The following is a 26067-nucleotide window of genomic DNA, read 5'->3' as shown; positions in this document are numbered from 1 at the left end:
GGCCACCGACGCCACCGTTTACAGTGGTGCAGAGAGCACAAAAACTGGACAACTGACCAATGGAGTCATGTCCCCTTTGCAGATGAGAGTCGGTTCAGTATCAGAAGCGATTCTCAACGCGTTTTGATTTGGAGAGTGATCGGGACAAAGTTTTATCCCAATAATATCAAGGAAAGACACAGTAACGGTGGTCCTGGAGTTCATGTCTGGAGAGGCATTATGCTGAACGGGTGAACTGAGCTCCACGTTTTAGACAGAGGGCCTGTAACCGAGGATCGCTATTGTGAGGAGGTACTCCTTTCCCATGACGTCTGTTCCGAGGGGCTATTGGCCCATATTTAATTTTTATGGATGACAATGCACGGCCACATCGGACTCTTGCTGTTGAGGAACTACTGGAAAGTGAAGATATTACTCGAATGGATTGGCCAGCGTACTCCCTAGATTTAAATCCCATCGAACATGTGTGGGATGCTTTGGGGAGATGCATTGCAGCACGCTTACATCCTCCGGAGAACACCTAACAACTCAAACAGATGCTGATTGAGGAATGGGCACTCCTACCGCAAGAAATGTTGCACTAGCTGGTTCTGAGTATGCGGAGACGGTGCGAAGCTACCATTGCAGTGAGGGGAGGGCATATCCCATATTAAGGAACATCTGCTTGTTGTTCTTCCTCTTGGATAGACAATCATGAGTCACGATACTATGCGTTCAATAAAGCTTGTTTTTGTTTGATTCCATACCGTACGCATTGTATTCCTTTTTCAGCTCCGATGCTTTCGTCATCCTTTACGTACATAATACTCTCCTTCATTTCTGCATTTCATGTCTCTCAGTTGATTTCTCGTGGAGTTATGGCAAAAAACCCTGCTGTTGCTTAAGTTTTGCACACCAGAGTAAGTTTAACTATTGTAAAGCATGTGAAAATATTATGATGAAAAGAGGCGCGATGGTTTGCTACGTTGCCTTGACAATATTTATTTAATGCTCCTTCTTTTTTAACAAGAACGTTATATCCCCCGGAGTTTAATTTGTAGAGTCTTTAGGTTATTTTGAAGCACGAGACGTGAAAAATGAGCAATGCCATCACTGGAACTCGAACCTGGACCTCTCGAATAAGCGCCGATTGTGCTACCGTTACACCAAGAAGGCATGCAGAAAAAAGGTACAAACTATCTAGAAGTACTACTTTTGTTAACGGCATGTAAAGAGATAATATTGGCCATTTAATCCTCCCAAAGTGCAGACGTCTGCTAAAGAAATGTTCTGCATCAGAAGTGTGTGAGGAAAGGCCACTGAAAGAACCCAATTGCTTTCTTTGTGAAGTGACTAATAATTTACTCATACCATAGTCTGGTACGATACTGTAAGTGGTTCTACTATCTAATATCATATCCAACACCTTCTGTCATGACAGTGATGAATACTCCAATTTTAAGCAAATTATAAACAATTAAAAGCAATGTTTGTTTAACAGTTCCTCGATACATGAATAGTATTTCTAGAATTGCGAAATTCGAGAAACACTGAGTGGGCATTTGAGTTAAAAAAAGCATATGAATAGTAGACAAACTAATCTTCACATTTGTATATTAGGGATTGATGTGAACAATTAATACTCATTTGTATCCTAAACTAAAAAAAAATCTTTTTGCTAATAATTAGACTCAAAGTACTTATTTTGGTAAAGTTATAATTTTTTACATGCGAATCTTATTAAATAATCAAGCCAGGTTTCTATAATAGCAATTAACTTTTCATTTGGAATACATTTAGAGTTCAGATATATAATTTATATTAGAAATTTATATTACCCATTTGAAGTTAAAACTGTAGATTTTACTGCTGTATGATTTATACAGAAATATGTAAACAGAGTGTTGAGTAAAACATACAGCAATAGCACAAGAAGCAACACATCATTTAAACAGAAAAAGCATTCGAAGCATTTAATCACTTTAAATCATCAGACACCAGACTCACTAAGAAATATATTTATATCATATAGTTATTCATAATTGCACTATGCATATAGATGGAAGTAAAACTTTATGTCTGATATGGTCTTATATGGATATGGAAAATGGCAATTAGAAAATTACCTAATTTTCATTCAGATGCTCATATGTTGTATTTGTCTTTATCCATATTCCATGGAACAATGGTTGCAAGAGCCTACTACGAAGAGAGGTTGGACTTCTGTTTTCCTACCCCAATTTTGAAAAAGAGCACCTTGGGTTTGATCCGAGGTTCTCCCACCCCTCTCCACTTCCACCACGCCACACGAGAAGACTTTCGGCTCGCCGCATCGTTAGAGTGCCCTATGCCACGCCGACACTATACATTTACAAACATCCATGTCTTCTCCGGGATTCGAACCTGGGCCCTACGGTGCCGTAGTAGTCTTCTCTAACCAATATACCGTCTGGGCGACAGATGATCATATAAGAAATACAAATGATTTTTGGGGAAAATGAAGTGTTGCAAAGCAAACTGTATGTAAGAAAGATTTCTTTATGGTATTAAAATTTGATAGTAACAAATAAACTAATTATTTAATTTTATGTGTATCATTATTTTCGTAGTTGAGTGTTAATAACTCATATGTACTCTCCAAAAACAAATTTAGAAATATAGCGCCAAGTAAAAGTGCTAAGAAATTTTAAAAAGTAACGAGTTACATTAATTAGATTTCTGAAATCTCACCGCGTTTCTCATAATACCGAATATTCCTCAGCTATTCACACTTTAAAAGTATGATTTCACCAGTCGACGCAATTCTAAGTTGTAAACATGGACACCCTGGGTCTCTTAAATGTTACAAAAACACACCTCGAGAGGTTAAAAGCAAAAGGCGAAGTGTCAAGTCTTGCGCAAACAACCCTGAGAAGGCGGATGTACTTTATACCAACCGCTTTCTAAATCAACTTAGGCGCTGCTTTCCTTGTTTAAAAAAGGGGCCTAAATATGACATTTCTCTCGATGTAAAAACAGAAAATATTTTAAAACCTTTATCTGAATATTCTAGGATAAACCTGAAAAGAAGGTAGGTATTGGGAAACAAATGTTCATAGAAATGAAATTTATAAATGAGTGATTTTTCCATCTTTCTCAAAATATAATTATATTACCTGTGCGCGTAGGGAAACCCTTAAAATAATTAAATAAAATAATTATAATTTTGTTTCAGATGTAATTAAGCTTCCCATGTAAGAAGATCTTTTATTTTTGAAGGTGTTTTACAAGAGGGGAGGTTTTGTATATGAGACAACATAACACATAAGGCAGTAGGCAGGAAACTGCTTACAAGAAAGATAGTTTTGAATATGTACAAGTTACAAATTTAAACTTAATCTAAAAGATAAAAAAATTTTAAGAAGAATGTCATGCTTCAAAATACATTTGCCTTTATAATTAAAGTTCTCACAATATACAGTGTTTGGCGCATCATAATCATCATTGGTTTTTGCACCAAAAAACTCACTCACAATATACAGAAAGCTGCTAAGTAAATTTATGTTGTTTTAAGAAAAGTAAATTAAATTGTAAAGAATATAGATAGAGTTTTTTTAATACCAAACTTTGTTCATAAAAGCAGCACACGTTGAAGTCAATTGTCTATCAAATCGAATCTTATCATTCGGCAGAAATGATCTGGAATTCTTTAACTGCTATGGATAGCTCCTGAGAAGATCTGTTTGTGTGAAAAGCGGTATTTAATTAGATCCTGTTAAATCCAAGCTGAAGAACGTACCAAATTAAGTCTCATCATTAAATATCTCATCCTGAATTTAACTGCTAAAGTGGATAAGAAGAGCTGACAAGAGGTCCTGGTTTTGAGTCACAGATGGTAAGTTACATTTTCATAACAGCTTTTGAAACTTAATCCTTTGCAATCATTCGTCATCGGAATTAACTAACGGTTAACTACGGTTACTTAGATAAAACACACAAAATCGCGGTTAACTCCAGTCAAGTCCGTTATTCCTTAACTGAATAGAATTCAGAAAGAAACTATCAATGTTCAATAGTTTCACTTTCTCCATTGGTCAGCCTCGGTGGTGAATGTTACTAGATAAAGGAGCAATTCAGATTGAATGTACATACTCGAGCTCTAGAAAAAAATTATCTGGGAATTAATAGTTGGAAATCTTGAAAATAATTTCTAAGTGCAAAGAAAACATTTTCTGCAATAAGATGTTATAGCTAGGAAAAAGGTGAAATTAGAATCAATAGCGGATGATTTGGGCTGATCGTTTGGTAGCGTGCTCATCAGAACACCCTAAATGAGAAGATAATATTCTTATCGATTCGTTTCCCTTGTCAACGCTTCGTCCGAAGCCTGCAATTATCTATGGATATCATATGACGAGGTTGAGTCAAGAAGACAGTCATTCGATACCTTATTATGGCTTTTAATAAATTAAAATCACAAAAATATGAGTAACTGCCCCATTTTAAATTATTGATGTAATTAAAGTATTGATATGAACATCAGATACCTTCAAAAATTTCTTTCTGCTGCTATTTAATAAGCATTACGTAAGAAGCCATCAAAACTGGGTTTACATTTTGAGGTAAGTTACTCGAAGACATATGCTTTCCAAATAATATAAAAATTTTAAGCAAACAGAAGTAAATTTATAGTTTTCTGCATCTCGAAAGGATTATGAGTTAGCCAATATCATTATTACCTGAAAAAATACGTAAGGTTTCATACGCTGAAGAAAGCTTAGTTAAATGTTTTACATAACAATTCTTCCCGCCCATAACGTTGGTTTCCAGAACGTTGTCAGCAGAGGATGTTTTATTCTATGCATGGCAGCCCTCGTTTGTCATAGAACACTTGTAACTGCGATGCATTTGCACAGAGTATTTAACATTTGTCGGTTTGAAACTTAGTCCGTCAAAGAATGTGGTATAAGACTCTTATATTCTACACTTGATGTGATCTCGATTGAGAGCACCAAAGTTCTTACATATTAAATGAGTCACTTAGACATTGTGCTGTTAATAAAGACTGAGTTGGGCAGTCTTTATTCATGCAGTCGCCATTTTTGGCAAAGACACGTGGTGACAGCATACCTTTGACTGCCCAATAACTAGCCTTCCTTTATTATTTCCTAAAAGGTCTAGACCGAGAGTCCCAGAATCATTCCATAGTTGCCAAAGAGAAGAAACAATTTTCATTTTTGAAAATAAATCTAGGAAAAAAGGGGTGTTGGTAGTCGCGGAAAGGAAATGTGCCTAGGATTCCAGACAGTCTTAATCGGGTCTTAATTGTTATGAATGGTGATGACTAGTGACGACAACTGAAATGATTAGTGATTCACGAATGCTTCCAACTATGATTATTTGTAACATCTATTCCATCTATCCTTGCATCTAATGCCGGGACTCTTAATAGCGATAGCAGCAATATATGTAATAAAAAAAATAATTGTTTTAGTACAAATCACAAAGAATGTGCATTTGTCCAATAAAATATGTCTTTAAATTTCATCTAGCTGAAGAGAGTGAATAATATAAGTTCGTGACTTTATATGACGCCGATGAAGGCACACAAAAAGTGTAATTGAACACAGACACGCTTTACTATCAGACAACGAGATTTTTCTTACGTAAGAAATAAGAACACAGAATAAATTTTTTAGTCAATTTAAGCTAATATATAGAGTAATTTATATATACTTAGTTTTTTAGGACATGTAATACTTCTAACTGACATCAGAAATTTGTTACCAAGAAAACGAGAGAGAGACTAACGTAATTCTTTGAACAAGTACGTGATTTGATTGTTTCATTTAAATTTCTGCAATGACCAAAGTAAATCTTCATTAAAAAGAAAGCACCAACTGTTCTGGGCTCTTTACCTAATTTAACTAAACCAGTTTTTTTCTTTTCTTTCCTAATCTCTTTGAAAAAGTACATTCATCCTTACGGTGATATTTCAAATGAATAGGTAATTATTTTTTTTTTAAATGATTCTGAGAAATTGTCTGAGAATCTAAATTAACAACAATAAATGGAATTCATGAAAGGGGAGATTTACAAATTGAATCTTCGAGATGAAACTTCAGGAACTAGAATATTACATTGTTGACATAACTGAATGTCGTTATAGTGATATCTCCCGTTCTAAAGGAAATAGACATTATAACGACAGTGAATTCAATATACCCTCATCAGGTAGGAACATTTTGCTTTGGTCGTTATAATGAAACGGTTGCTATAAAGGTGCAATAATTAATAACAAGAATTGACTCAAGTACCCCGAGTGGTTCAAAACAGGTATCTTAGTAATAATATTAGCGTTTACACCATAAGCATAATTCGCAGCAAAATAATAATAATTTAATCTAAATCTCAAAGATTTATGCATCTCTTCTGCTTTGTATTAATTTATAATATCGAAATTCTTCTCAATAATAGATATTTATATATTTCTAAGGCCATAAATTATACGTGTCCGTTACAGATGATTTATTTAACGGTGTTGAATATCTATAGCTCTTTCTTCTGCTCCCTTAACTGTAACTGTTAAGGGAAGCAAGCAAGAAATGAGAACATATGAGCAGGCACTGTTTTTTTTAACTAATCGTGTTTTTATGTAGAACTGAAAATTTTTTGTTATGTTTACCCTGAAATTGATATTGATCATATTCGCGTAGTGAATTATCAGAATTATTTATTGTACCAGATTTGATTCTTAAATACTTTTTATATTTTCTTAATTGCTAAGAATTCATGTTTTAAAGAAATTAAAATAAAAGTAACATACACTGCGTTTTGAAAAGTATTCCAACTTCCTGGTGGGACTGATGAAAAATGCTCTACAAAAAAACATATTATGACTTTCTTAGTGACAATTTTTCATTGCTTTCAGTGAACGCACACTTATTAGTTATGCATTCGTCGACAATGACGGAACTCAACCATCATTTACTCGTTCCATCATGAGAACGTTCTACACGTTGCGCCATGGAATAATCTGTTTACACCCAATATAGAAAAGATTTGATGGAGTTATATGCCTGATTATTGCAAAGAATTTATTATAATATGAAAAGGAACTAAAAAATAACTAAAAAATAAATCTATTTATTTTTTAGCCCATAAGGCCAATTTGCCTAGAAGGGCTATTAATTTCGTTTTGGTATTTTCCGTCGGTTCACTACAAATGTCGGTTCACTTTTCAAATTGTTGCCACCAAATATTAGAGCCCTGCATTATATTTCAAGAAATTAAATAATGCAAAATCTGCATGAATGTATGTATGTTTCTCACACTCTGAAAAAAAGCACGGTAGCTTCAGACATCAAATTTTGAATAAGCCAGTGCTCCATTCGAATATGGTCATCTTGAAGTCCAGATCTGGAATTTGGAATTTGCTTTATTATTCATTTCATATTTTGTAAAACTTTAACGAATTTTTAGTTGACAAACTCAACGATTTCAAAGCAAGCAATGGCAACCCTGTACGGAAAAGAAACATTTTTATCTCCAGCACGCGAGACAGTGTATCGGAAATTCTTAGATATGCTCCTTTAAATATTTTGGGATATTGCTGTTGAATTGAATTCTATGTTTTCAGTGCGAAGAACATGATATTGAATAAGTAAAGATAACATACAAAGCGTAATATAAAATCTAAAAGCTTTCAGATTTTTAGTTTTTTATTACTTTTTTTTTTTTTTTTTTTTTGTTCACAGTGAGATTGATTTCGACGGGTGAACTACAAAACCAAACTTCTCAAATTCATATTTATCCTCTAAAGGACAAAAAAAAGTCTGCAGCTATGTCAAATGAACTGATGATTTCCTTTTAAAATAGGGGCCCACCAGCGTCCGAGCGGTAAAGTCGCTGAACACTGGTAGTTCGGTCCGAGGTTCGAATTCCGTGAACGGGCTGGCTGCATGGGTGTTTTCGTGGTTTTCCCCATGTAAAACGTGTATACGAGCCAGTTTCCCTTAGAAAGTCCTCCACGAAGGCATCCCTCGCCTTAGGCAGATAGCCCTACTGTGCTTTTCCATAATACACACACACACACCTTTTAAAGTAGGAAAAAATCTAGATTATTTCTATCTAATCTATGTTTTCAAATCTCTTATCTAACTTTTGTCGATTATTTGAAGCACTAAAAAGCACGTTCTTGCACAAATGTTAAATAAGGCTTAATAACATTTCACTTTTACTTTATCGATTAAAGTGTATTCGCAGAGACTGAACTGATTTTAAAACTAGCAAAATTAAAACTTTCCCACCATTATTTTAAGAAACATACATAGGAAACCTAATTTACAATAACGTTTTAGGCAGAAAGGTTCAGACTTCTACTGAGAACTGCAGACACAAGTCTGAAGTCTAAAAACCAACTGCACATTATGAGAACAGAGTTTTACAACGAGTAATTAGGAAATTAAGTACCGTGCCGAATCAGTCATGTTTACAAACTTGTTGAAAGCCTACAATGTTGTAAAAGATTATTAAACCATATAGTCATAACATCGCTGAATCGTTAAGTTTACTTTCCCTTTTTTTAACAATATATGTGTTCAAGAACCGTTTAGTACCTGTGTTATTACCTAAAATGAGAGCCCTATTAAAATAAAAGCTTTGATTACGTTGGATGATTTTCTTTTGACATTTCCTTGATCAAATATTTACTTTATTTCTATGGCAGGTTTTATGGTTTCTTGAACGATGTAAAACAAGTATTGTAATTGTGAAAAATTTGGAGCATCATATTTCGACGAAAATATCCATTTTGATCGCTGTCAAATTCATTTGAACGATGTGTTTGCGTTTCATTTGTACGTAAGGACAAAATATGGAAACTTTTTTTTTTCCAAACCGGATTGTAAAATGGATACAGAAGAGAATTTTTCGTAACGTCTCTACATACGTACGCATGTATTTATGTATCTAGCGTAATTCAAAAATCAGTAGCCGCAGAAAGTTGAAATTTTATATATGGGTGTGGCATTGCAGAGACATTAGGATTTTTTGAAGCAGGAAGGATGAAAAATGAGCAATGCTCTCGCCGGGAATCGAACCACGGACCTCTCGAATACACGTCGAGCGTGCTGACCACTGCACTACGAAGGCATGCTAAGAAGGCGAGAGAAATACCTTATAGCACAACGTCAACATGTGCACCTTTTTTTTTTTTTTTAAATCAGCGGCATTATACTTGTGTAAATAGATATATATATGTATATATTCTCCCTATGTTACGCTACTCGGTGAGCTGAGTTTCTTTATTCTTCTATGTTGGTAAATTGTGTATTTTTTGCTTTAAAAGTGACTGAATTTTGTTGTTGCCCTTTTATGCCTTTAGTTAATTTGAATGCAATATTTGTAGAATTATCAACAATTTAAAAGTGTCGCTAGGCCTAACTAGGCCAACATTTGTTTACATTTGAGTTCTTTATAGAATAGTGAATTAAGTCAGTTAGTGCACCAACTTCAGCCTCTTTTTTGCCCAGTGGGACCAAAAGCCAGCTTTCAATTCTGTGCACCGAAAATTTTGTCGTTCTGCCTGCTGGCCAGATTGCTCGCTTTTGCTTAGAAAGACTAATTTAATTAATAATAAAATTATAAAAGATTTTAATTATTTTTAATTGCATTTGGTGTTTGAGGATTTTATGTATTTTATAATTTTTAATGATGTTTTGAGCTTTTACATATTTTTGTCAGAACTGAATCGATTGAATGGGAAATATACTTCTAATAAAATTCGAGGATTTTATGTTCAAATAAAAGACAGCAAAAATGTATATAATTTAATAACCCATACAAGAAAGTCATGTGGTGTGCACATCAGATATTTTATAAAAAAAGTAGAATATTTTAGTTAGATTACTATTGATCCAACTATGTAATGTTACATTTCTATCAGCGTTACTTACTACAGAAGGAAACTCCTAAGGATTTATTAAGTATTCTAAAGCAGCCTTCAGAAAATATCTTCCTTTGTAGCCAGTTTCTTTCCTTTTAATAGTCTGTTTAATAATGAGTTGAAACATTTTAATTAGTAAGCAGAATTATTCTATTTCATTTAACGTCCTGTCGTATGCAAATGATTTTTTATGTATAATAGGACCAGAGAATAAAATTTTAATTTTTGTTTAAAAAAGTAGAGACCATTTTCTAATTTGTTATGTAATCTCAGTAAATACACCTTTGCGTGTATTTAAAGTTCTTCTTTTGTTTGCCTGCACTTTTATACGTCTTACTGTTTCTTCTTTGTTCTGCTCTCCAACCTTGAATCAGAATCATCTGTTTAATGGCATTTCTAACTCTTTTTCAATCTGAATATTTTGTAACGACCCTTCAGGCAGACATCATGCTGTGACTCCGAGTATAAAACTCCAACAATCCTGTCCTTCAATCTGTCTCAGTAAATCAAGCGGTTTTCTTTGTATTTTTTAATCCTCGAAGATAGTTTTTTACGATGTTTCTTCTTACTCTATTCTTCTTGATCGTTGGGCACGTTCTACAGATATGATCAAGGTTTCTTTGCAAATGTGGTTTGAAGAATGACGTTTATTGTTTATTTTCTATGGTGATTACAGAGATCATACGATCTCCTTACCGAACTTGAAATGAGGCATCTGCTATAGAAACGCTTTAACAATACATTTCAGGTGTATATTCAGTTGCTTGTTACAATAGAATGAAAAAAATGTGTGCTGTTATCCTATAATATATATTATGCATTTTGGAAGAATAAAACTTGGTTTAATATTTACAACTATCTTGTTTCAAACTTCGTTAAAACTGAGCTAAATATATATATGGCTACAGGTATAGCTATAGAAAAAATATGTTCTCCAATCAGCAATTTCATCTGCCATTATTGGTGTACTTTTCAATAACTTATAAACATTACATTATGAGAGCAATTTGCTTAGAAGGACTATCAATTTCGTTTTGGCGCTTTGCGTTGATTCACTACAAGCGTTGTTTCACTTTTCCAATTGTTGCCACCAAATATTACCGCCAAATTATCATTTTGCCAAAGCAAGGAGAAAAAAATTCATTTTATGATTCTTTGTGCACTTTTTTCAGGCTGATTAATTTGTCTTTCCTGAGGAAATTGTATTGAAGATATTTCATCATAGGCAAGTCCAAATTTTCAAATCCATGGTAAATACAATAATAATAAAAATGCAAGTGACCGTTACAAATCTTTGGAATTTATTGTTCTCGTTGCAATTTTGGAAAGACATTATTTTACTTTTTTTTAAAGAAAGTTAATATTGTAACGACTTTAGGAGTAAACATTGGTGACTTCATATGAACCAATCTTTTGGAGAGTTTGTCAGGACTTGGGTTTCTCTTGATTTGCTTTGGAAACATGATGTGTCCTGATTAGGAACAGGGAGTTTACTCAAGCTTTGTTCAAGATTTGTGTATAACAGACGGCACAAGCAGGAAGGGTATACGAAACCCTTTATTTTCAATACTTTATAGGTACTTCCGAACTTCCGAATACAGAGACCAAACACTTGTGGTCTGAACGTAAGAATATAAAACTACTAATTAAACCTCTAACTAAGAGCTAACTTTGAATTACTATACAAATGCCTAGCTCTAAGATTGGCCTTTATTTAAAAGGGTACGTATGTAGTACGCCGAGCTGCTGAAACTACAATACGTTTGCAAATATCAAGAGGGCTAAACCTCTGGCCTTAGAGGCAAGTAGCAACCGAGTGAAAACTCATAAAACTGCAGTGGCAAGCGGCTTGCTTCCTAAAACTCCTTCTCTCTCCCTAACTCTTGGAAAAAAGCCACAACTTGGGCGCTAGCAAGACAATTTGCATGAACAAGTTAAAGCATTTAATTCTGGCCGGAAGTAGAAAATAAGAAGTGATAGTACAGTTTTAAAATAAAATAAACGTTAATAAAACTTAGGATCCTTACAAGTTTAGCAAAACATTTGGCGACGACGCTGGTCCCTATAACAGAACAGTACCAAAGCGCTGTATCCATAATGAAATGGTATAATAGAGTAACTGTATTTATCTTTATGTTTGGACACGTATAAAATATAAAAATACTGGAATGCTACAGGTCACAGGGAAATCTTCTAGGGCGCAAGATTTGAGAACCAGTGGCTGTACGTAGTAGTACACTGGTGTGCAAAAATTAAGGATGAAGTCGAAAAATTAGCATATCAGCTGAACGAAGAGGCAGAGCGGACAGAAAGACCAATCAGGAGATTAAGTAAGGTGATGTACGGTAGCACATGCGCAGATATGCAGGTAGACGTAATGGGGGACTGTCTGAGTAGTATAAAGCATGTTGTCGGTTTAAGATTAGTATTTCTGGCAAAGATATTGCATCCCGTATAGCAGTTAAAATCACACCGAGTTGCTGCCTCAGCGAGAAATGGCGAATAATCAATCTGTTAGACGACATCTGGATGCTATTACTCTAGGTCGAATCATAGGGAAGTTGGAGGAAGGCCGCAGTGTGACAAGTGTGGCTGCAGAGTTCGGAATTGCTCACAGCATTGTTTCACGACTTTGGAGACAATTTCAAACTACAGGAACAGCTATCCGGGGGTTTAGTAGTCGTCGTCTACGAGGAACCACACCAGCGGTTGACCGGTATATTGCCTTACAGGTCAGAAGAAACAGGCGGCAGACAGCGGGAGAAATCGCTAGACACACGACACAGGCGACTGGACGACCGATATCGCGTTTTACCGTGGCCAGAAGACTGCACGGTGGTGGTCTGTTTCCACGACGCCCTGTACGGTGTGTACCTCTAACGCCTGCCCATCGGAGAAGGCGTTCTCTGTGGTGCCGGGAACACCAGAATTGGAGAGACAATGAATGGGGACGAGTACTCTTTACAGATGAGAGCAGATTCAGTCTGAGTAGCTATTCTCATCGCATACTCATCTGGAGAGAGCGGGGAAGCCGCAATCATCCCTCGAACATCATTGAAAGGGACAGGTATGGAGGTGGCGGTGTTCTCGTTTGGGGAGGCATCATGCTTGGTAGTCGTACAGACCTTCACATCTTCGACGCAGGTTCAGTCAACGGGACCCGTTATTGTAACGAGATTCTTCTTTCATATGTGCGTCTTTTTAGAGGCGCTATTGGTCCGCAGTTCCTTTTCATGGACGACAATGCACCATGTCATCGCACAGTAGCTGCCAAACAGTTCTTAGAGAGTGAGGATATTGAACGTATGGATTGGACGGCACGATCTCCGGATCTCAATCCCATCGAGCATGTATGGGATTTTCTAGGCAGACGCTTGGCAGCTCGTACCTTACCACCAGTAACGATTCCGGAACTTCGATTGGCGCTGCAAGACGAATGGGCAGCAATGCCTCCACAACTCATTGACACCCTCATTCTCAGCATGGGCAGACGCTGTGAAACCTGCCTAGCAGTCAGGGGAGATCATATCCCCTATTAAAGACCGATGTTTTTTGCTGGACACACATCACAGGGATGTTTCGGCCTTCAGTCGCATTGCGCTCAATGCTACTTTTTCAATAAAGCTTCTTTTTATCCCTCTGATTTCTCTTTTAGTAAGTGTTGCTTACATTACTCATGTCCTTATGTATTGGGGATATTACGGTATTAAATGTGTTGATTTGGAAAGCTTTTGTACAAAGTTATACTGAAAAAACCGTCTCGTCCTTAATTTTTGCACACCAGTGTACACCGTCACAAATGCTTTTGAAAAGCTGACAGCGGCACAATAGCGTTTCAAAGCATCTCAAAAGCTGACAAACAGTTTAACCTATGCTGAAAACAGCTAAGTCCTCGCATATTTATCTGTTAAATCATTGAGAATACGATGGACTCTCTATGGTCCAACTTCAGCCATTTGGCTATTAGTGGGCCGGCAGCAAGTTGGGAAAATGAATTGCAACGCAAAGTATTAAAAATTTACGAATTCGCCGCAAATTTAAAATGCGATTTTTAATCTTCTTTTGCACTATTATCTTTCATTAACAATTTTAATTCCCAACTACTGAAAATACCATGTTAGTTTTATAAACTTAATTTTGAATTTATAGTTAAACGAATAAGAGCATTAAAGTTAACACAACAATTCTTATTCATATTTGCGGGTTTGATTCTAGAAATGAAGAGAAATTGCTTTAAATGTAAATTGAAAATTTAGAAGGTTCATGACCTTGTTACTTTTTTAATGGCTCATTAATACAATCAAAGACGTAAAAAAACGAACTCCACACATGGATAAACAACCGCCTCAACTGTATTCCCTAGGAAGGCAGGAAAAAAACAAAATGTTGAATCACGATCAGAATTCCTCAACGAAATTTCAACTTCCTGACCCTTGGAAGATATTACACATCAACAGTGCCACTTGCTTTCCCGAGAAACCACATTTCTTCATCCTCTAATTACCACTTTCTTTTTTTCTTTTTCTTTTTTTTTACTATTTCTTTGAATTTCTGCACTTTTTGGAGCAGATCACAGGTTTGGCGCCCCGAAATATACATAATTATTTGCGCATGAACGCTCAGCAATGAGTTGTTATTGCATTTTATTGCATGGCTTCATGCTCTTCTTATGCATTCATCTACCTTTCTTTATTCGTTCTTTTCTATGCATTTGCTTGTTTGAGTTGTCTGGTTTTTCTTTTTTTCGTAGAATAACATGATATTTCTTGATCTTGATTTGATTCCTAAAGCCATAGTTACTCTGCTATGTAGAAATTTCCCAGAGGTTTGTTTATGTTTTAAACTTTTATATTGCTACCTATTTCAAATGTGTAACACGTGTTTCGTCTAAATCGCCTTATTTTTACGCAGTTTTATTTAACCTGTTTTCTTTATGCGTTTATTAGGTATATTGTTTGGTCAAATCTTAATGAAATTTTGATCCCCTTTTACTTTCCTTGAAACTATTCATGCACGAATACTTGGGATGACAAAAACACTATTCCGTAAGACTATTTTAAAAGAAAAATATATAATTTTTTCCTTATTTGGAGTCGAATTCTTTTTCACACATATTTGTTTAATGAATTTTGTTATATTGCAGAATATCTGTCTGGACACCATCAGGTATATGAAAAATTAATTTTTCAAAGAAGGATTTTTTCTGAATTGCTAACATTATTTAGGCTTTTCAAAAATCGTTCGGTGTTATGTGTCGTGGCACTAGAAATAATAATCGATGCGATCCTTAAATCAAAAAGGGCTCACCAGCTGCCGAGCGGTAACGTCGCTGAACACTGGTAGTTCGGTCCGAAGTTCGAATCCCGCGAACGGGCTGGCTGCATGGGTATTTTCGTGCTTTTCCCCATGTGTAACGTGTATACGAGCCAGTTTCCCTTCAAACGTCCTCCACGAAGTCATCCCTCCCTTAAGGCAGGTAGCCCTCGAGTGCTTTGTCGTAATCTAATAAACCAAATCAAACCAAACCTTAAAGTTAAGACGAACTAACATGTGATTGTTAACAGTCGTATGCTTTTAAGTGAAGGTGAGACCACATTTCTAAATCAAATATAAATTTAAATGAATTGAATGAAAATTCATGTCATTAGATTGAGATGAAAAACCATGTAGGAGAGATGACGTCACAATGTACCTCGTTGTTACTCTAATTCGAAGGAAACATTTTCATTTATTTGGTGACAACCGTTTTCTTTCTATATTAAGTTTCCTTAAGCTTTGAACTAAAAACCTACAAAAATAAAATGTTTTTAAAAACTTTTAACTTTCATGCTTTTAATTAAATGCACTAAACAGTAAAATGTAATTTTTAGTTATCATAATATTCTTGGTCATATAAAAGTAGAGGTACAGTTATTTGGCTGATTTTTTTTTTCCAAATATCCACACATTTGGTGAACATTTTTAGGGTATATTACATCAGTAATGTTATTTCAAGTGAATTACTGTCCAAAATTCTGATTCTAAAAATCACTACGAAACGAATTCCAATTTCCGGAAAGCATCTATTTTGTAAATTTTATTTTAATTAGAATTCTAAAAGTTTTAACAAAGCATGTATTGCTATTTTTTTTTTTTTTTTGTTTGCAGATACATTAGGTTATTTTTTAAGCAAGAAGCATGAAAAATAAGCAGTGATCCCACTGGGACTCGAGACTCTCAAATACACACCGAGTGTACTAATCGTTACCCCAAGAAAGGCGACTGGGGATTAGGGGACCCAGTCGCCAAATCCTAGTGGTGAAGAATCGGTGTCCGCCGATAACATCGCGGCAAAAACATCGCGGACGAAAACGTCGCGGAGAAAACAACGCAATGCGAAAACGTAGTGCTACAAAACATCGTGGGAGAAAACATCGCAAAGAGAAAACATCGCAGTTCTAAAACATCGCGGTACAAAATATCGTCGTCGAAAATAAAGCAGTTCAAAAACTTCGCAGTTTAAAAACATCGCCGTCGAAAATATCGTGGTAAAAAATAAAGTATCTACAAATCATCGCATGACGATAACATCGCAGATATGTTTTTTTCAGGTTTTAATAATTGTAAATGGATATTCACATAAGGATTTGTGAGCGCAAGATGTAAAGAAGGATAATTTTTACTTTCACATTTTTTTTTTATTAACTAATAAATTTTTGCTGAAAAAGTAAGACGGAAACTTAAGCATAGAAAACTAAATGCAACTTATAGATTATACTTTTCATGAAAAATTACCAGTGAAAACTTTACAAAAAATGATTTATTAATGACCTTTGTTAGTTAACTATGTCGGTTTAAAATTCTATTCAATGCTATAAGTTGCATTAATTTTCTATGCTTAAGTTTCTTTTTTATTTTCTCAGCAAAAATTTATTGATTAATAAAAAATATGAAAGTAAAAATTATCCTTCTTTCCATCTTGTGCTCACAAATCATTACGGGAATATCCATGTATAGTTAAAAAAAAAGCATGTTTGCGATGTTATTGTCATGCGATAATTTGTAGATACTTTATTTTTTACGACGATATTTTCGACGACGATGTTTTTAAACTGCGAAGTTTTTGAAGCGCTTTATTTTCGACGACGATGTTTTATACCACGATGTTTTAGAACTGCGATGTTTTCTCCCACGATGTTTTGTAGCACGACGTTTTCGCCTTGCGTTGTTTTCTCCGCGACGTTTTCGTCTGCGATGTTTTTGCCGCGATGTTTTCGGCTGTAACCGAAGAATCATCAACCACCACTTTTTAGCTCCGTCGCCACTGTAGAGTCCTTAGTTTTTTTCCGATGCGGAAGACGTGCTTTCGCCGGAACTTAAACCTGGACCTCTCGAATATGCTATCATTACATCACAAAGGCATCCAAAAAGAAGGAAGAAAATACCTTGTACGCTAATTTAATGTTCATCCAATGTATTCTTAGCAGCGCAGTGTTAATTGTGCTAAAAAACTACCAACATTCAGATATTTAGCTATTAACAGACATCAATTACTGTCACTTACATTTGTTCGTCGAATAGAATATTACAGTGCAACAACAACAATAATTGAAAGCCTGGTGTTTTTATTAACATTTAAGAAATCATATTCTTAAGCAACAAATTTCATTGATAAAAAAAGCGTTCCTGAGGACGGGGGCAAAATTCTTTTTGATTTATCGCACTAAAATACCAGATGCGAAATATTTCCCAGGCTATCGAAAATTCTTTCATTCTTCCGAGTGACGAGACCACCCCATATCACCTGATAAAATAGCGATACAGGCGCTGACACGAAATCTGCCGACAAGCTCCGAATACCAATATTCTAGAACGAAAAGCGTTCTTGCATTGCAACGCTCGGCCATCCATGAGTGTGAAAGGACTTCAATATACCTTCCCAAATCTTCAGCCGAGAAGAAACTAGTTCACCAAAGCGAAACCTTGGCACAATCTCTAGGGATGAGAACAACAATCGAAAAAAAAAATCATTCCGAAAAGGAATAATTTATGTTATTAAGCGCGATTATTCTTATTTGTCGAAAGAATGCACAGTTGTGCTGTGAGATCCAAACTGCAGTTAATTTTTTATATTGCTTTGCATATACTGAAATTGCGCTGTTGGTGATACATAACTCTGCAAACATAAATTCGTGCCTATGTCATAAAACAAATTACAAGTAATCATACCCTGCAGGAGTGCTATTGGTGTAATAATTGAGTATATTATGCAAAGAAATTGCCCGTGTATTTACATGAACATTTAAGTCTTGTTATGGTTCGAGAAGGATTAACGTTCTACAGTTTGGAATACCTAATATATGTAGTTACATCAAATATTATTATAACTTATATAAACCCTAGCTATATAGTCATCTGGATGATAATAACGTACCAAAGCAAAGTTAATATTTAGAAAAAGATCTTAATGTTCCTAATCCAGATGCAAATTTTAAACGCGAATATATAATGTGAATTCATAAATATGTAACGGATCCAGTTCATATTAAACCAATAGTACTAGCTCAGTTTTCTAATTAATGAATGTATCAAAATCCGAATTATCCAAAAGCTCCTTTGCCATAACGATCGAATCTTTTAAAATTTATTAAATGAGAGATTAATTATAAGAGTGTTAAAAAGACTTGTAAATATATGATTCGTTGATTACAGCATAATTAATGCTTAATTTAATTTTCAGAGGAAAGTTCTGTTACTTGAATGCATTTCATATACAGTAAGACCCCGCTTAACGCGGGGGATACGTTTCATCAAAGTAGAGCGTAATGCGAAACAGCGCTAAACGAGGCTATCTTTACATGTAAATATTGGGGTTAGGGGAAGATGACTAGGAAATTGGTTAGGCATTAAATTTAAAAAGTATGTCTTTTTAATAAAAATAAAACCAAACATTTATTTCTTAAAGCCCAAATTAATACCACATTATTATTTCTTGCAAAAATAAAAACAAAATATAAATAACAAAACGAATATTCTTAAAAAAAACAAATAAAATTCTAAGTCAGTCATATTTAGTTAGCCTTCCTGCGTTTTCAGTGTTCTGCCTTTTTGTGACAAAGGCATCTAATGTTGTTTGCCTTTTTCTTTTGCGTTGTTCTCTTAAAAGTTCTTCATAAACGGATAGAGCATCTCTAACACCACGCCTTACTTTTGAGCTCCTGTCAAAATTCGGATCATTTTCAATGAATTGATCCATTATTTCAGTTATGGTAGACAAACTCCTTTTTACAAACGCCATCGAAAGTTTTTTTGCTCTTCTTCTGAATCACTGCTGTCAACATTTTTGTTTTCTTCTTCTTCAGTTAATTCCTTGAGCTCATCATTAGAAAGACTAGCCGCTGCTTCTTGAATTATTTCTTCGACATCTTCCACATTTACCCCTTCAAAATATGTCTGTACAATACCGCACCAAACAAGAAATGCAAGTACACTCTTTCGGATATGTATTTGAAACCTATCGCTGCATAATATTTCGGGGAATCACCGTATGCTGCGAGCGATTTCGTGGAATCCCCGGGTTGAAATAAAAGAGCGCTAAACCGAAACAGCGCTAAACGAAACAGCGTTAAGCGGGGTCTTACTGTAGAAGGTTTAAGTAAACCTTGTATATTATTGTAGCTGTCGTGTAACAACTCTGAAACTGGCATTCTTTTGCTATCATTTTCAAACATAACTATGGCTAGGAAACCTTTAAGGGGGCTCATACACCTTAAAACCCATAAGATCTTCGAATATATGTATGTTGCAAGAACTGGGATAACTTATTTATTTTAAAAGCAATTATTTCAAACTTTTCACAGCTGACTACATAATGTAGCTGCTTTTTGAAATAGCAATCAGAAAGTTTGTGTTGCCACAAATATTTTTATAATTTAATCCGCTTTGTGACAAAATCTTCCGCCATGTTTCTATCTTGCGCCACAGTTTAAAACATTCTGTTGCATAATTTAATTCCATATTTAATATATAGCTTTTATAACATTTGGAAACTACTGTGAACCACAACTTCTAAGAATTTCAAGTTAAATTTTTATTTTATTTGGAGTTGAGTTTATAAGATATATTTTAGTAAAAAAAATCTGTAATGTTTTCGTCCATAAAATTTTTTAGTATTAAAATATTCATCAGATTTTTGATTCAGTTAGAAAATAGTGCCCATATAAAGAATTCCATCAAATTTCAAGTATGTACAATTAGCCATTTTTAAAATATCATTCGTACAAGGTGGAAACATGACGAAACGTTTTGTCACAAAACGGATTAAATTAAAAAAATATTTTTTGGCAACACAAACTTTTTGGTTACTAGCTTCTAAAGCAGCTATATTATGTAGTCAGCTGTAAAAAGTTGGAAGTAATACCTTTTAAAATAAATAAAATATCCCAATTCTTGCAACAGTCACATATTCGAAGATCATAAGGGGTGTAAGGTGTATGAGCCCTCTTAAGTTTGCTTCATTTTAAACTTGTGTGTTGTCGCCCTGATGGTATAGTAGTTAGGAGAGTCTGATTGCGATACCGAAGGCCGGAGTGCAAATTCTGGAAAAGGCATGGGTGTAAAATTGTCTGTCCCTTCAGAGGAGATAATGGTGGCCGCCTATTATGTGCCTCCACAATAAAATGGCCGCCACTTAGTGGCTAGTGCCGTTATAGGCAAGTGCCCACCACTGGGAAGGAAAAAAAAACTTTTGTTTTCATTTAGTGTTTTAATTTTGAGTTCGATTTGCTTATGTGAATATGGCAAAGCATATAAGAGTTATTTTCTTCGGGAGAGGAATTGCTTCGTGGAGGACTTTGTGGAGGAAGGGATATTATCTCAGATTTACGTAGTACACGGAGAAAATTACAAAACATCTTTACATCCGCGAAGCCCACTCGCCAAGATTCAAGCCCAGTTTCAAATATTAGTTTTCAGGATTTTATCTACTTGGCCGCTGGAAAACATAATGGGTTTGACGTAAAATGCAAGCTAGTATATTTTCTTCCTTAAAACAGTATAAGTTTTTTATGCTAATTAGCCAGTTAAATATGATTTGAACATTTACTTTAATTTCTTTTTTCTGTACCTCATACCAGAATACAAATCAGTTGCTTGTGTATCAGCTGCTCTCAGCTTAAAGCTGAGATATTATTAGATTCCTATTAAGCTTCTGGTAACCTTGTCTTGCTGTTATGTATTATTGCCAGCTCTGCCTAAGTTTATTCCCGGCTTTAGGATCTTGCTAACTGATGTTTAAAAATGCGAGTCACTAATTATCATGAATCCTCTTGAGTAGTCTATTTAATGTGTAGTCTCTGACTACGTTACCTACAGTTGAAATTTAACTTTTTGTTATGTTAATTTGAAGTCCAGTACAGTTTGCACGACATTAAAAAACTTCTAGATATAGTAGACGCCTACAACAGTTTTATTAAATTCCTATTATTAACTTACACTCTCCCTATATCTTGTTCAAATTTTCAATCGCTAATAAAATACTTTTTATTCATCCACTCAAATTCAAATACATTTTTTCAAACTTGTAGTGGATGACACTTGATGTTAATACAGTTTTTTCGGATATTAAAGTCAATTCCTACTTATTGATTCCTGTTTATCGGATCTAAAGATATGCTGATTTTTTTAAATATATTATAAGACTTAAAATAATAACCGTTTATGTCGCACTTTTTTTTTTTTTTTTTTTTTTTTTGTTTTTGTTTTCGCCAAGAATAATTCTGTTGGTAAAATTCTTAATTTACGGTAACCTATTTTCCTTTCTCATTGTGCAGAAGCGAAAAAAAGGTGCATCGCCCATTCTCTCAAGTAATTTTAACAAAGTGCGTAAACCACATGTGGCGTTATCACTTATAACAAATATGCCAAATTTTAAAACTCGCCAATTTATATCCCGAACACGTATATCCCGGGAAATTTTTGAATAAAACACTAATTTTTTTTTTCAGGTATGCCAATAAATAAATCTATTTTAAGGTGATGGCAAAAAAACTTTATAGGTTATAATTCATGTATTTTTCGAAAAATTTATAGAAATGACTAAAAAATACAAACTTAAAAAATAAATCGGAAAATATCTGAGAATTTTACTTTAATCGAACCTAATTTTTGAATTGTGATAAAATTAATAAATTAAATTTAATAAAAAAAAGATATATTAATAAATAAAAAGCAAATTCAATTAACTCTGAGGAGCTAAAATTTTGAAAGCGATTTTTTAAAAAAACTACTAATGCGATTTTTACAAAACTTGGCACTCAGGCATAATTTGAGTCGTAAAATCCAAACAATCGGCCCAGTAGGTTTAAAGATCTAGAACTTTATTTTTTTGTTGTTATTGTTGCTGTTGTTTCTTTGTGAGAAGAGTGTCTAGCCAACCTATCCCGTGGCCACTGTCGAAAGTGGAAGGCCATTTGGCTTGATTCAGGAGACAGAGGTCCCTGTTCGTTCATGCGACTTCACAGAGAAGCAAATGCCTCTTGAGACTCGGGAGCTACCGGTTCAAGACAGTGGAGGGCGTGGGATATAGTATACCTACCTGCTTACCTTTGTTAGACATGAGATGTCGCCTTCTTCCGTGACCTGTCACCTGTATAAACCACTTTAATATTTAATAACTATGCTTTAATTAATACATATAGCAGTAAGTGAATGGAAATCAGCCTCATGTGGAAAGGCAACAAATTCTTTCAACCATGACAGCCAGCAATAAATCGGAAATGTTATTCATATTCGAATACAAGGCAAGTGAGCCAAAAACCATAGGAAGCAGTTTCTTATTATAGGCAAATATATTATTCTCCTATCCATCGTTCGTAGAGGTTTCAGTGGTAGAAAATTTAAAAAGTATGATTTTTTCTCGTTTTTTCATTTTGTCCCGTTTCAGTCGAGGAAAAATATTTTAAATACTTCAACAAATTCATCTAGATTTTACATTTTAATTTTTGATTTCCTTTAAAGCATTTTGCTCTTAATTCATGGAAAAATATTTACTAATTACACTGATATTAATTTCGCTTTGGTAGCGTTTCACTTTTCAAGTTGTTGCCACTAAATATTAGAGTCCTGAATTATATTTAAAGAAATTAAACAATGAAGAATATGCATGAATATATGTATGTTTCTCGCATTATGAAAACCCAACGGCACCTAGAGACATCAAATTTTGAATAAGTATTCCTCCACTAGAATATGGGCATCTGGAAGCCCAAATTTGGAATATCGAATTTGTTTTATTATGCATTTCATATTTTGTAAAACCTTAACGAATTTTTAGTTGACAAGCGCAACGATTTCAAAGCGAGCAATGGCAACACTGTACAGGAAAAAAAATTATCTCCAGCGCGCGTGACTGTGTATCGGAAATTCTAAAGATAAGTTCTTTTAAATATTTTGTGATATTGCTTTTGAACTAAAGTTTATGATTTAAGTGCGAAAAACATGATATTTAATATATAAAGGTAGCACATAAATCGTTAAAAGAACACCGCTTTGGGCGTAATATAAAATCTAAAAGCTATCAGTTTTTTTTCCCCTTCTCCGGTTTACATTCATAAAATTCATATCCTACACTTCAAGTCCTAAACACATCAATACAAAAATAATCTTAACAAACAAATACCATAAAAGAGACCAGAACTTTCTTACTCAAATTCCAAATAAAAACTCATCCACTAAGATCTATATAACCACTTAAAGTGAAACATGAAAGATTATGAAACATTTATGATGTTGTAGATTTACGAAGCATGACGAGTCAAAGGACAGAGATTTATCGCCGCAGCCAAGGCAACGCAAACATACCAACCAATTAAAAACAATAGTTTTCCCGTGTACTATTATCAAACAATATTCCCCAATGCTTCATGTTTCCATATCACTAGTTCCCGTTTTCTTTCTTTTACAAATTATAGCGTCATTGAGAAGTTACAAATTTAGTGACACTATAATGTATTTACATTATAGTATCACTCAGAAGGTAACACGTTTATTTTTACAAGTTCAAACTAAGCAGAAATAGCAAACATGCTTTGTTGCAAAATTTCAAAAAAAAATCTGTATCTATTATTAAATAAGAAACTGAATAATTATGCAAAATTTACGAACATTTAAATTTCATTTTTTGAAAGTAAAGTCGTTTGCAAAGCTTGCTTCAGTAAATTCTGATATAAAAATATTTTTAATAATATATTAAAATATTTCTTTTTTATAATGTGTGAACAGCAACAAATAACCAAAACTAAAGGACGATTTCCGTGAAGCAAACATCTCACACTAACCGAAAGAGCAAACTTTGGTGGGAATATAAAAAAAAACGCTTTTTTTATGCTTTGAAGCAAGAATTAAATCAAATTATATATTATTGATTAGTGTTATTTTTCGTTACCCACCAACATTTTCCGAAGGGAGGGAAATGGCCCACCAGCACAGTTAGCCGTCAAAGAACAAAATAGCCCTGAAATCTGAAAGAGCAGACGTTTACAATGGACGATTTAACCGTAACCGCCACCTAATTGCAAGGTGTCAAAGGGACTGCCAGATTTCGATTCCTTTCTCGTGTTCCTTTCTCACGAAACAGTCATTTTTCTTTTGCTTCGGCACTTCAGAGCGGCGGGATTGGTGCCACAAAAAGTCACAGAGAATGAATGCCCTATAATACAATTTTAAAAAGATCCAACCGAGTAACGGCTCAATAATTTGCCATATTTCTTGAGGTTCTTCGATCTTTTTCCTAATGCGGTTGACCTCTAACTGTTACCGTAACGATGATTTTCACCTTCGCTTTCTACGTGATATGACGCCAACGGTAGCATCACGAAGATTGTTGTTTTCCTTTAACTTTTTTTCCCTTTAATTCGGTCTTTTGATTCTGTAATGTTTTCAGGAAATGTTGGCGACGAAAATCCCACTATCGTGCGACCAGCTCGCTTCGATTACCACAAAACCGTTGGTCACACAAGTCGTTAGCAGCAGGCGCTTCACTGGCCTCGGACGTTTTTATATCCTTCAGTCCTTGAAATGTTATCCTGTCGAAGACTGTCATCACCACGTACCATTTCGGATTTCCCCAGACATCGGAATAGGGGGCGTTTTAAGCTTAGTGGGCTCAAACCACATTTTTTTAATCAAAAATCTCAAGGCCAGCTTACTCAGATGTTTGGAATTTAAAAGGATTTACGCTAGAATTTCCACCAAAGAGAACATCCTCCAATTAGTAACTTGTGCTTCCAGTAAACATCATTTACATTCCCGTACTTTGAAGACTGGAACTGTTTACGATTTAATGTAATGCCCAGTTTTACAAACCACTACGTGCTTCGTTAAACTTGTTTCCCAAAACATAAAATCGTTAAAATAATGCAAGACAAAATTTAAGTTTATGATGCATACCATATGGAACAGAACTTACCAGTCACCGAACATGGAGGATAGTTGAATACTGGTACTTTGGCTTGAATTCGAATCTGGAGAACGGGTTAATTGCACGAACGTTTTCGGATTTCCACGTATATAATGTAAATACGGGCCATTTTCCCTTATAAACAATCTCCACTAAAGATCCCTCAGCTTAAAAATAGCTTCGTCATAAACTTTAAAAGTATAAAACAGTAGTCTATAAGGTATTTCTCTCCCCTACTTAGCATCCATTCGTGGTGTAGTGGTCAGCAAACTCGGCGTCGGCGCGTATTCGAAAGGTCTGCGGTTCGAGTCCCGGTGAAGGCATTGCTCATTTTTCATGTTTCCTGCTTCTAAAAAAATTTAACGAGTCTACAAGTTATATGAATATATAAGAAAAGAGGAGAATATATTTTTCTCCTCTTGTCTTATCATATCATATTATATATAAAAAGACTGAGTTCGTTGAAGCAATATTACACACTTGTTTTGATGTTTTACGGTATTTTACTGAATTATCATTGTAATCTAATTGCAGCGAATTTTACTAAACTATCACTAGTTTTAATTTACCTTTGAAGTGAGGTTAATCTACAGTACATCTAGTAAAATATCATCGTATTACTACTTTTAGTTAAAATTATCATAATAATCCCAGGGAACGTTATGTAAATATAACTGTAGTATTTCAACCCTTCTGCTTTCCTTTTTACTTCCTTGTACGAAGTAAA

General features: G+C 34.6%; 1 protein-coding gene and 1 non-coding gene across 2 annotated transcripts in view; both read right to left on the bottom strand.

The window, feature by feature from the left end:
* Positions 1–26067, bottom strand: part of LOC118181790 (metabotropic glutamate receptor 2-like) — a 170846-nt gene that overhangs the window by 110228 nt on the left and 34551 nt on the right. The gene's annotated exons all lie outside the window — the stretch shown is intronic.
* Positions 9039–9111, bottom strand: TRNAT-UGU (transfer RNA threonine (anticodon UGU)). Its single transcript has one exon. It is a non-coding gene; the product is annotated as a tRNA-Thr (tRNA).

Source organism: Stegodyphus dumicola, chromosome 4, assembly GCF_044657685.1.
Source record: "Stegodyphus dumicola isolate Sdum_Otavi_A_Nest chromosome 4, ASM4465768v1".
Taxonomy (NCBI): Eukaryota; Metazoa; Arthropoda; class Arachnida; order Araneae; family Eresidae; genus Stegodyphus; species Stegodyphus dumicola.
Note: the sequence above shows the minus strand (reverse complement) of the source record. Positions and strands in the feature narration are given on the sequence as shown.